The 12,208-nt window shown below is 40.8% G+C and overlaps 1 non-coding gene across 1 annotated transcript; it reads right to left on the reverse strand.

Moving 5' to 3' along the window:
• Window positions 1-1,919: 1,919 nt before the first annotated feature.
• Window positions 1,920-2,078, reverse strand: LOC132648825 (U1 spliceosomal RNA). Its single transcript, XR_009587228.1, has one exon. It is a non-coding gene; the product is annotated as a U1 spliceosomal RNA (small nuclear RNA).
• Between the last annotated feature and the right edge of the window lie 10,130 nt (window positions 2,079-12,208).

Raw genomic sequence — 12,208 nt, forward strand, 5'->3', positions numbered from 1 at the left:
TCATACCGGCAGTGTGCTAGGGCTCTGACTTCTCTCCATCCCTGTAACTCTAGCTGACATCTGCTGTTTGACGACAGACATCCTAGGGGCACAAAGGGTTGCTTTGCTGTGGTTCTGCTTTGCAGTTTCCTGAGCACTTAATGGGATTGTCAGCCATTTGTATATCTTTGAGAAAATATTTAAACATGTCTGTGGAGGTACACATCTTTAATCTCAGCATTCTGGAGGCGGAGGAAGCAGGCTCTCTCTTCTGGGCCAGACTGGTCTACACAAGGAGTTCCAGGTTATCAAGGTTACACATAATAAAACCTTGTCTCCAAAACAAAACAAACCACCACCAACAGCAAACCGAACCAACCAACCAACTAACCAGCCAAACCAAAAGACTCCAACACCCTATAAATAAATAGATAAATAAGTAAAATTGGGCTGTCTTTTTATTGTTGAGTTATATGTGTGTATATATTCAGATGCAAGTCAGTATCCGATTTCTGTCTGACAAGTATTTTCACCCACTCTGTGGGTTGTCTCTTCATTTTCTTCATGGTTTCCTTTGAAGCAGAAAGCTATCAATTTTACTGCCATCCAGGTCATCATGTTTTTCTTTGATTCTTGTGCTTTTAGACTTATGTCTCAGAAGGCCAAGCCTTATTTTAAACAGGTCAAAATCATATAAGATAAAACAATTAGGATTTCGGTTTTTTCACATCAGAGTTCATCATGGACATTTTACCCAAAAATTTCCTCCTGATTTTCACTTTAAATTATCTGGCTTTATCAAGGCTTCAGCCATTTAGCAACATTACAAAAGATGGCAGAACACACTGCCTAAAAAAACCTTCAAGCTGCAGAGATGGCTCTGCAGTTAAGAGCAATCAATGGCTGCCCTTCTAGAAGACCCAGGCTTGGTTCTCGGCACCCATTTACGGGCTCACACCATCTCTACCTAACACTCCAGAGCATCTGACTCTTTTCTGACCTCTGTGGGCACCAGACACACATGTGCTGCACAGACAAATACACGCAATTTTTAAATTCGCAGTGACTTAAAAAATAAACTAAACTAAAAACAAAAACAAGACCTTAAAGGAAACAGTCTACCCCCAAGTTGATTACATTTTCATTTTAAAAAGCAAAATAGTCACATTACAAAAAAAAAACATAGCCCATAGAGGAAAACACAAAACACAACAAAAACAAAAAACAGGCAACCATGCTACCCTAAATGCTATCATTATCATTTTCATTCTGATACTTTTAAAAAAGTAAGTCTCTGAAGAATTACAAACATAGAAATGGTAATTTTTGTTCCTGTTCTTGGGGCTGAAGAGATGGCTCAGTGGTTAAGGGCACTGGCTGCTCTTTCAGAAGACCAGGTTTCGATTCTCAGTACCCACACGGTGGCTCACAACTGTCTGTATCTGCAGTTCCAGGGGATCCGATACCCGCTTCCGGCCTCTAAGGGCAGCAGGCACATCCATGGTGCATAGACATATATGCAAAGGAAAACGCTCACAAACATAAAATGAAAGCATTAAAAAAAAATATTGTTACAGTATAACCTCCTGTAGGAAACTCTATGTTTCTCTTCAGCTTTTCCCTACTATGCAGAATATACCAAAGGAATGTATCATAACTTGCATTCTTTCACTAGATAGGTGGATATTTTTTAGGTATCTTCTGCTTTCCTCCTCTTTTTCTATTACAAGTAAAGCATAGATGGATATTTTTCTTGCTTGCAGCTTTTTCATAACATTCTATAACACGTTTTATAACATTTTTTCCCTGCAACTAAATTGCTAAATTAAAATTATAAATTTATTTGTGCCTCCTAATCTATAGTGCCAACTTACTTTCCCAAATGTTGGCATTGTCTTAACACGCTATTGCTGATGATTGATGATTCCCCCTACCTCCCAGGGGAGAGCATGAACACAGTCTTCCACTACCACAGACGGTGTGTTTCAGTTCCCCTCATTTGGGGAAATGTAGGGGTCAGCACTCTCCACATGCAATGGGTGAGCCTTGCCCTGGGAAAGCCACTTTCCTGATCCTGGTGTCTCCCCTGTCAGAAGTGTGATGGGAATATCTTGACCACCCTCATTTTGAAAACACCTTGCTAACCCAATTGAGAAGAAGAGGGCTTCTGATTGTTCTAATCTGTTTTTCATTTTATCACTACCTAGATCATATGTAGCATCTTCCTTAGATGGGCTTCGAAGCTTTATTTCCTTTTAACTATTATTAATGTGAGAATCACTCAGACTTCTCATACATTAAATATGAAGCTACCTATATCTAAACATTAATATTTCAGGGGATCCATTTCTTCAAAGTTTTGTTTCAACAGGGAATTTATATTTGTAACTTTGTCATAGAGATACAGCTCCAATAATTTTTTTTTCTCTCCCTGCCAAATCAAGGTCTATAAGTTAGGGAGAATTTCTTCTACTGTAGACAAAAGAAGGGCAAGTGAGGTGAAAAGACTGATTAGCAAAAAGGTATGTTCTTAAAGACAAGGTACTATTATGCCTTGATATTGTTCAAGTTAAAATTTTATAGCCAAGTTCCCATCATTTTATATTCATCTTTTAGTATATAATTATTTTAAATATAGACTATTATTCTAATTATCTTTAATTAAAAGCACTTTAATATATCAATGTATATTCTAACAAAAAAAAGAGCTTTGGATTCATTCCATTGTATAATACAGTCTCCAGTTCTCTGAAGTACTTTTATATGTAGGCAGTAGGTCTTGGGCTGTTCCTTTAGATAAGCTATGAATTTTAAAACTAACTCACATTTTACTTTATTGTCCTACAAAAATAAATGCTAGAGGACTTTTCACTAAGTGTTCCGTGCCTTCATTAAGTACTTTTCTTTTATCTGATTATGTGCATGCTGCGTTCAATGAATACTAACTACTCCTATTTGGCATGCTATTTCATAGTGAGGAGGTAGATTCACCACAGCCTAATTATCATTATTATTCTATTAGCCAGGTAGTCCTCTGGGACCACAAGAATGTGTCCTGTTATTTTCAGTTCTGGTCAGTCATCAATGCATGGACTTAATGCACAGTTAAGTCAAGGCATGAATACACTTAGTCAGATGGCTCATTTGAAAAACCTAGAATGAAGACAGCATGTAGGGCAAATTCAGAATAAAGATTTTCTTCATTCCTTTTGAAAAGAGCACAGCAGAAGTTTACACAATTTGGTACCTTCTACCCAAGTGTGATCCCCTTCTCCTGCATTCTCACTAATGTATCATTCTAGCCCTTATACGACTGTGAAGGTGGGCACCTATTTGGATGGAGATGAGGGTGAGTGCACCTTACTTTTTCAGCTTCACTTCCTTTCCATTATTACATTCTTCTTTCCCTGTGGTTGGTCTCTTCTTTCTTTCCTTCCCTATTAACACCTTAATCACATCAAGGTCCCTGTTTGGGTTTCAATGTGAAAAGCTCCCCAGTGGCACATGCATCTGAACCCCTGGTCTCCAGCTAATGGCACTGTTTAGAAGGTTGTGACCTTTTAGACAGAGGAGCCTTGCTGGTGGAGGTGGGTCCCTGGGAGCCACCTCACTTTCTCCTTCTCTCTGCTTCCTGACTGCAGAGGCAAGGTAGTGCCTCCCTACACTGCTGCATCTTTCCCACCTTCATGGACTGTAGCCTCTCAAACTGTAAGCCAACACAAGCCGTTACTTCAGTAAATTGGTTCTTGTCAGGTGTTTGGACACAGTAACAAGAAAAGTAACTAATGTAGTCTATTCTTCCTCCTGGTACCCTTCTGTCTTCTTGTGCCTCTTGAAATACTGCCAGCAATCTAGCTATGGTCCCAGTTCAACAGAAGCTTATTTTTCTTAACCCTATTCTTTTTTTGATAGTAACAATTCTTATTTTTATTTTTTTGCATCATCAAAGGAACTTATGTCCTTTATAAAATCTGCAAAAACACAAGAAAGAAAGCAAAAGTAATGAGAGCTAATTGTTATTCCGACTTCCAAGGGGAAATAGCAAATTATTGTTGCATTTCCTTTATGTCTTAACATAAAAAAGCCAAACACCTGGCATAACAATGGATGTTGGTTCTCCTGTCACTCTAAAGGCAGAAGAATGACAAGTTTAAAATCACTCAAAGCAAAACATAAAAGCAAGCAAGCAAACAAACAAACAACAACAACAACAACAACAACAAAAAACAGGAACAAATCAGGTTCACAGTAGTTATGTTTTGTATCTAAATTTTTCAGTTCACATTCACCATAAGCATTTTTGCCTATAATTTGTGTGAAAATTTAAATATTCTGTTGAAAAAACATTGAAGTATTGAGAAAATTAGAAAGAAGTCTGTAGCTGGGCTTTTTGGCTACTTTTTTGGATTCTTACATATACAATTTCTCTACCCTAATCCCTCCCAACACCCCAACACTAGGTAGGCAAGAAAAAAGGTTAGAGGAGAAATGGGGACATGGTTCTCTTTAGACTATTTCCTGCTGATTAGGGGCTTTAAATTCCTTGGGCAAGTACAATCTTCATCATCAGAATATCTCCAAAAAGCAACCAGCAATCCAGCAACAGCAAAAGCAGCAGCAGGGGGAGCAGCAGCTCCCACAGGCCTTCTTGAGATTCTCACATTTACACACTGTCAGGAGTCCCCAGAATTCCAAATGTAAACTATTTACACATGACAGAAATCACATCCCTCCTAGAGCATGAGATAAATCACTGTTAGCTGCTGTGGACAGTCTGAAGCAGCCCCATATCCCACACCTGGGATTAAAACAAAAACATACTCACTTAACTGGGTTTTTTAAGAAACCAAACTTTTCACTACAGAAGTCATTTATTATCTTATCAAGATAATTACTTTTTAAAGTTTTGATTGATTTCTAGTCTTCATGTCTTTTCTCTCCCAAATGCTCTAATACAGATGTTGTATTTATAATATTTACTGTTGATATATCTTTTAGTAAAGTTGTGGTTAATCCTAAACAGCTGTATAACCAAATCACCATACAGAGACTATGATTTATTTAGTTAACCTAGAGCACAATGCTGGGCAATAGTTACTCCATCCTAAACCTCCCAGCCCGCATAGTTTCCTAACATTCAGATTCACCCATTATACTTGCTTTTAGTGATATCTTAGGTCTGGTTCGTTCTCCAGGTCATTTCAAGATCTCTAACTCTCTCTCCCAGCTTCTGCTCCTCTTCTTTCTCCTACTCCTTCCTCTCCTCTGGCTTTTCCTCTCCTCTGGCTTTTCCTCTCCTCTGGCTCCTCCTTCCTCCCCTCCCACTCTGAACCAGGATGTCCCACTCTATCCTCTCCATTGCTCAACATTCGGGCTGGTTGTTTTAACTGACAATTTAGAGAACAGATGGTAGCATGTTTACAAAACTTGAGGTGATGCTTAGAATAAGTATAACAAAGCAATGTCCAGATTGAAACCAGATAGTGGGGGAGAGAAACCAGCATTTGAATGAACAAGGGTTAAGGTGTATACATTCCAAAAGAACATACCAACACACCGAGCTATACTTTCTGCCATAAATATGACTTAAAAAAAAATACAGAGTGGGGCTGGTGAGATGTCTCAATGCATAAAGGTGCTTGCCATCAAGTTTGGTAACCTGGCTTACTCTCTGGAACGTGACATGGCGGAAGGAAGAGAATGAACCCTTGTGAGTTGTCCTCTGACCCCACAGGCATGTCTCAGTAAGTGTGCACACGTGCACATGCACAAACAGATTAAAAAGAAGACAAAGACCTGCAAGAAGCAGTGGAGCACAATCTACACATATTTTGTAAAATAACTTTCCCTGAGTACAGTAAGTCTTCTGTGTCTTCATGTTCCACATCCCTACACTCAAGCCATCAAAAATTCAAAATATTTTACAAAAGTTAAAAATTTGTATGCACTTTATTGGCTATTGTTTCTTCAACAATAAGTAGGGCATTTACACAGTGGTAAGGCATTATAAGCAATCTGGATGTGACGTACACACAGGCTGAATGCAAATGCTATGCCCCTTCATGTGAGAGACTTGAGCATCTGAAGACTTTGTTATTCCCTACGGGTGGGAATGGCTGTTGGAATCAATTCTCTACCCACACTGTTGGAGGAATATACCTACCACGTTCTGAGTGTGTGTGTGTGGGGGGGCAAAATAACAAACTCAACAGAAAGGCTTTGGCCCTCGGGAGAAAGACAAAAAGGCAAACCAATAGGACAGAATGGCATCAATGCTGTGCCTTTGGATGAGCACTGGTGGTGCAACAGAAAGCATGGAGAGGGGATGGAAACTCACACTGGGCTGGCTCTTCTGTGCAGGTTGATCAGTGGAAAAGCCCCTTAATGAAAAATAATCCTAAACAAAAACACTGCATTTTTTTTTTTTGGAGTTTGTATTATTTGTGGTATATTTCAGCTTTGTGTTTAACATACAGGGTTTTTTTTTTTCATTCTAAATTTATACTTTATACTTGAAGTTATTCCTAATTTCTTGTTATTTTTCCCTCTTCCCTGTTTTCCTGTTCTTTTTTTCTTCCTCTGTGCATAGTCTTTTTTAAAAAATTTATTTATTTTTTTTATAAATTATAGTATATTCACTTTGTATCCCTACTGTAGCCCACTCTCTCATCCCCTCCCAATCCCACCCTGCTTCCTTCATCTCCTCCCATGCTCCTCCCCCAGTCCACTGATAGGGGAGGTCCTCCTTCCCTTCCCTCTGATCCTAGCCTATCAGGGCTCATCAAGGACTGTCTTCCTCTGTGGCCTGGTAAGGCTGCTCCACCATTAGGGGGAGGTGATCAAAGAGCTAGACAATGAGTTCATGTCGGAGACAGTCCCTGTTCCCCTTACTAGGGTACCCACTTGGACACTGAGCTGTCATAGGCTACCTCTGTGCATAGGTTCTAGGTTATCTCCATGCATAGTCCCTGGCAGATAGTTTTATTCTATAACCTTACCTGGCTTGGCCCAGGGTGGCCTTGAACATAGGTAGTCTTCTTGCCTTAGCCTCCTGAGTACTGGGAGTATAAGAACACACCGCCATGCCAGGCTTGTGTTACTTTTCTTTAAAGGATTCCTGAATTATATTGCTTCAGACCTCAGGAATCACTGTCTACATCTACTGGCAGGCTGTAAGTGGGACTAAGAAATGAAAATTTCTAAAGGCAGGAGTTGAGTTGTGGTCCTTGGTTAGTGACTGACTCTGCCACCCAGAACCTTGCCTACATACCAAAGAGCTCTTGGCAGGTTTAGGACGCGGAGGACCTAGGCACCTGTGAAATCAGGAAGTGGGGGCGGGCTGAATATGTGCATGATAAGATGGTGTATTCCAGATCTGGTGACTTCGGAATGTGCCTGAAACCCACATCTCCCCATCCTTGAAGCTTGGCTTACTGAGGCTCATTTCGTGAGCTATCATTATCAGTAATTTCCCTGCTTCTGACACCTATTTTATTTTCCAACAAGTCAGAGACTATTGAAAATGAAATGTCTGCTTGCATTCAGATAAGCCCTGTGTGTGTCCACACATTAGTTTATTTCTAACTTAAAGAATTTTGAAACCAGACCAATTTCTGCAGAAAGTGGATGATGGGAAGGCAGTCAGGAGATGACAGGAATTACAAAGTCTGGGTCCCGCTGAGCCTTTAACATTCTGTTAGAGGAGGTATTTGCTTGGCAGACTCCCAGCCTGGATGTTAGGCTGAACACCCAAGGATGTGGGTAGCACTCGAAACAGGATGTTCACTCACTGGTCCAGACAAAGAAGGAAATAGAGTTAGCATCACTTGTTCTGCTACTTTTGAGTCTCATAGCTGAGATCTTTGGAGCTCCGTGGATCCTGTCTCGAGCTGATAACCTAAATAGCTTTATATAACATCCTACCGAATGTATTTTATAAACAGTTTTCAAGAGAATTAGAAGTGGCAATAGATCATAAACAACATAATTGCCTCATCGTAACAAAGCATTTCTAGTATTTTAGGGAATTGTGCTCTAAATTTAGAGAAAACGTCTCCCTCTTGATTTTTTTTTCTAAGTCTTTTTCTGGCTTTACTTCCATACCCATAAACACTCAGTGCTCAACAACCTTGGGGGATTGTGTCCCGAAAGTCTCCTCAGATATTAAACTTCTCAGATGTTTAAGTCTCTTACAGAAGATGACACAGTCTTTGCATATAGCTCATGCACATCCTCTTATATACCTCTTATATACCTGGTGAAATGATGCCCAGGACTGAGAACCACACAGCTAGGAGAAGAAGAGTAAAGCTGGTGAGCCTTTTTTTTTTTTTTTCTCCAGTGAATGAGGAGGGAGACAGCACTTCTAATGGATCCAGCCCCTGGAGTTTCTAGCTGCTGACTCGATGCCGTTGGCATCCCTTCCTTCCATTCCATTAATGTCAAGGACTTAGGGGTTGAGATAGGAGGACACGAGCATCCGTGGATACAGAGGTCCAGAAGTCCGCTTACCTGGGATAGTGAGTTAAGTGAAATATGTCAGGTACTGCGTGGAGGCACTTGAGTCAGCGATGAAAATAGCTCAAGGAAATAATGACCTTTGTTCTTGAGAGCTGAGATTTGCAGAACTGGAAAGCATGGAGTGATCACTCAGTTCCGGCCAGATGGAACTGAGCCCTTCCACTAAGAGAAGGCGCCTGTCAGTTTGCAGTTATCCATCACTTGCTGTGAGAAGGCACCCACATGTCTGGGGCCATTCATCCACCACCTGTATAAACCACAGAGTTAAAGGAGCTTGTTCAGCAGATATTGAAGGACTCTTGTTCGAAGTCGACATTGCCAGGAACCTGGATTTAGTAAGCTTGCCTTCACTGTCTCAACAAGCTTGTGTCTTGAGTTTATTGGACCATCATGAGAGCAGCCAGACTGGTATCCAATGACAACTATACAAGACATGGCCCACAAGAGGAAGGAAGTTCCCCAAAATGTGTCTTTTGACTGTGATAGGAAGTGACCTTGGTCAAAAGGAAAGGAGGATGCACAGAGAGTTTGAGACATTTTGACAGGCTAAAATAAAGATGAAGAACAAGATAAAATGTGAGTGGAGGGGGCTTGGCAGTGATAGGCACTATTGGCTGCTTTTCTGGAGGACCCAGGTTCAATTCCCAGCACCCACATGAAGGCTCACAACTGTCTGTAACTCCAGGAGATCTAATGAATTCTTCTGGCTTCTGCCTCCACCATGCAAGCAAATGGCGCACAGAGAGAGACATACATGTAAGAAAACATTTCCGTGCAATAACATAAAGTAAAAACTTAAGTTGCACCTTATAATTATAGGCCAAATAAAACTTGCTAAGATTTTTAAAAACTGTAATTTCTAGATTTAATGAATTTAGAAAAACAGGAAACTCCTCATAACTGAGGATACAAATATATAAAATTCTAAAGAAAAACTCACAAGGTGATTACAGACCTTACAAATAAGGTCAAATCTGGAAAGTGTCTTCTGAAAAATGTGTAAAGTAACACAATCAGGAATGTTCTTCCCAGTATTATACATGACCGAAAAAAAAAACCCACAAAACAATACCCCATCTGTAACACAGGATCAGTGACATGAATCTGCAAGTAAATATTTACATAGAGAGAGGCTACTGGCATCCAAGGGTGCCATTAGCAGCTTATAATGAACAGAAAACCTTTAACAGCAAAGAGACATCTGAGCTACAATAAAACTATACTCAATAGCTATTGATGAGTACTGGAGCTTTGCATGGTTTAAAATTTTAGTATGCTTTTCTGTACTTGTCAGCGTTTCTTATAATATATGTAATACTGTGAAAAATCAGTTAAGAAATACAGTCCATGAAATGAACTATCGAAGATTGATCTGTTCTGTAAACAGTATCAAAAGGTTTTGATGGATTTTGTTGACAGGGAGCCTACAGTCTTGTATGGGATTAACCAAGATATAATATCTAGAGTGAGTGACTCATTGTCCCATCTCTCTGTGGGGGGTCAGGTCCCACGTGGGCTTTCATGTCCAGGGCCCTGTATTTAACCAAGAGGAATACCATACAGTAAGTTATGCATCGGGTATGTGCTGTAAGATCTCCAATGAATACCTGATAGAGAACCTTATATATGTGTTGTAAATATCTGATATGGAACCGTATACATTTATGTTTTCTATGCATACATAGTCAGGGTTCTCTGGAGCATCAACTTTAGAATGAATCTCTCTATATAAAGGGAATTTATTAGAATGACTTACAGGCTGTGGTCCAGCTAATCCAACAGTGGCTGCCTATGAAAGGAAGGTCCATAAATCCAGTAGTTGTTCAGCCCACAAAGCTGGATGTCTCAGCTGGCCTTCAGTACACACCAGAATCCTGAAGAAGCAGGCTCTAATTCCAGTGAAGGAATGGACTTGCTAGTGAGCACTAGAGCAAGCAGGTAATCAGCAAGCACTCTCTTCTCCCATGTTCCTTATATAAGCTGCCACAGAAGCCGTGGTCCAGATTGAAGATGGATCTTCCCACCTCAGAAGATCTGGACTAGAAATGAGTCTCTCCGTTTCAAATGATTTAATTAAGTTAAAAAAAAAAAGTCCTTCCAGTAATTTGGGTTTTAGTTAATTCAGATGTAGTCAAGTCGACAACCAAGAATAGCCATCACAGTTAGGAAAGTTTAATTTACAACTTAGGTATAATAGGGGATTAATAGCGACTAATAATAAAGCAGTTATAAAGATATATATAATAAAGGTTATTTGAATGCCTGTCTTTCTCAATATACATTATTAAATGGTACTTACCTTGTTGTGCTGCCTGAGTGGCGAGATTAAGAGAAGCTTGATGCAGGCACTTAATGGAGCACCAGGCTACTGTTCATGTGCTTCTTGATCACAACACGCAGAACTCCAGTGGCTAAACTTGTAACAACCAAGATGGGGCCTGCTGCCTGCTACTCTTCCTTCACAAGAGATGGTGGAGAGGGTTGCCAGATTCTGGCTGTTCCCTGCTGCACCTCTCTGCCAGCTATATGGAATTCTACCTGATTTCCATGGCCTCATGGAGGATACAGTGTAGGCAAAGCTAATGGAAATTCGGGAGGGGGAGGGGGACTACATCTGTACAGCCATGGGGAAGTCACCGCCCATATTGGAGACCTTCCAAGTGATGTGGACGCTCTGGAATCACCGTGCTCCTGCAATTCTTCACCTAGCTTCCTAGCTAGCCCAACAAACTCACTGGTACCCACAGTTGGGCTTCGGTAGAACACTGTTTTGGTTTGTCATTGGTACCCTTTAAGGAAGGGCCAGACATCTGTTTACATCTCTCTGGAAAGAGTCCCCACAACAATCTCTTACTAGGGAGATGGGTTAACTAACTGGCATTGCATGCCATGGAATGTTGCTTCACAATCAACAAAGACCACACTGTTTACTCGACAACTCTGGTGGATCTCAGGGACACTATGCGGTGATAAAGGGTGATCTTGACCATTACATGCTGTAAGACTTCATTTCTGTAATACCCCCCAAGTGGTAACATTACAGAGATGGAAAACAGGCCAGTGGCTGCCACAGTTAGGGGTGGGGAGGAGAGGTAGCTGAGAAAGATTTTTGGGGTAGGACATTTTTGTACCTTGTTAGCGGTGGGTTATGTAAATCCACACACAGAAAAAACGGGACAGAAAGAAAGCCCACACATACGACCAAGTGGTTTTCAACTGGGGTGTCAGTACCATCTGAAGAGTACAATATTTTCAACAAACGGTCCTGAGAAAAAAAACTGCATACCCACATATAAAATAAGGGAGCGGGACACTCTCAGCACACAAGAAAATTAGCTAAAGATGAACAAAGCCCTCTAAGACTTAAAACTAAAGAACTCTCAGCTCAACACACATGGGAAAAAGACACTAAATCTGACAATGTTTTTTTTATACATGACACCGAAAGCAAAGGGAGAAAAATTAGCAAGAGTAGCGTATCTATGCTCATTACGGAGCCTCCCCACAACTGTGCTTTGTGGTCATTTCTCTGTTCTGCTAATGATTAAGGGGGCTGGCACCCCATGTCCTCTGCCCCCTCCAGGGCCTCTTGGGATACAGGTGGTGTTCAGATGGACCCCACCGCTCAGAGACGATGTGGGGGGGAGGAAGTGATTCTCCACCTCACGTGATCCTGCTAGCACAGGCCTGCGAAAATAAGCTCTGCCAC

This window comes from Meriones unguiculatus, chromosome 17, assembly GCF_030254825.1.
Source record: "Meriones unguiculatus strain TT.TT164.6M chromosome 17, Bangor_MerUng_6.1, whole genome shotgun sequence".
Taxonomy (NCBI): Eukaryota; Metazoa; Chordata; class Mammalia; order Rodentia; family Muridae; genus Meriones; species Meriones unguiculatus.